Here is a 1,465-nt window from a genome sequence, read left to right as displayed (position 1 = left end):
TGTGAAGCATGAGGTAGTGATAGATTTATGAGTGATAGTTATTTTTGGTTTACTACTAAGAATACTTTTATTTTGAAACTGTAATACAAACTGTAATTTCTATAATCACAACATGTGGAATTATTGATGCCAATTGTTTATTCCACATTTGCATGTGAAAAAGCATTATTAGAAGCACCTATAAGCTAGTAATGTTGAAATTAAAAGGAATTCCTTGGATACAAAGATGTTATATGTCAATGGGAATTCTACATAAAAATCGTGAAATAGACTGTCCTTTTCAAAGCTAGCCAAAACACAAAAATCTGGTAGGCAAACACTGTTGTTANCTTCTTTTATCACTGATTAACCATAACATAATTCCCAAATGCAAAGGAAAGTAGGATAATTTTTGTGACTCAAAAATGCCCTGTACCTGTAGGTGGGAATTAATATTATATAAACTGAATGTCGTCAGGCCTTGGGAGCATAAGTGTGAAAATACAATCACATTGACATTTGAGCCCAAATGAGACCAACTCATTGCTTACCTTGACTATTCCATCCATTGTAGACAGAATTTCTTGAGGATTCTGGGATGAAACCAATTCTCCCTTTTGCTTGCTAATATGTTATAGTTAATATTCCCCCAAAGCTGCTGATTCTAGATTGTTCATTCTTTTTCCTACTTTGGAGATTTTTCAACTTCCCATCATTTATCCAGAAAATTATTAATTTTGGAGTTGTGCTACTTATAACATATTTAGGAAGCACTCCTTGACTGTAAATGAGAGTTAGATACCCCTCATATGTGCCCATGTGGCACATTGCATGGACAAATAAGCATCATTTATCACAGTATATTTTAATATTTTTTATGAAGAAACAGTAAGTAAATAGCAAATATATATATATGCAAATATATATCAGCAAATGTATATATATGTATATATATATATATATATATATATATATATATATATATATATATATATATATATATAATTTTTAATTTTGTGCCATGAATAGGGTTGGATTTGTAGTAGGGCTTTTATTGAAAAATTTGCAATCACATTCCTAACATTCAAATGGTATACTATTTTTATTATTTTTATTATTATTTTCTATATTTACATTTTATTACATTTCAAATGCTATCCCGAAAGTTCCCTATACCCCCCACCCAGCCCCTGCTCCCCTAACCACCCACTCCCACTACTTGGCCCTGGCCTTCCCCTGTGCTGGTTCATATAAAGTTTACAAGGCCAAGGGGCCTCTCTTCCCCATGAGGGCCGATTAGGCCATCTTCAGCTTCATATGCAGCTAGAGACTCGAGCTCAGGGGGTACTGGTTAGTTCATATCATTCACCCTGAAAAGTCCACCAGAGAACTCCTAAACCTGATAAACAGCTTCAGTGCACTAGCTGGATATAAAATTAACTCAAACAAATCAGTGGCCTTCCTCTACACAAAGGACAGACAGGAC

Source organism: Mus pahari, unplaced genomic scaffold (assembly GCF_900095145.1).
Source record: "Mus pahari unplaced genomic scaffold, PAHARI_EIJ_v1.1 scaffold_12821_1, whole genome shotgun sequence".
In the NCBI taxonomy this organism is placed as follows: Eukaryota; Metazoa; Chordata; class Mammalia; order Rodentia; family Muridae; genus Mus; species Mus pahari.
Note: the sequence above shows the minus strand (reverse complement) of the source record.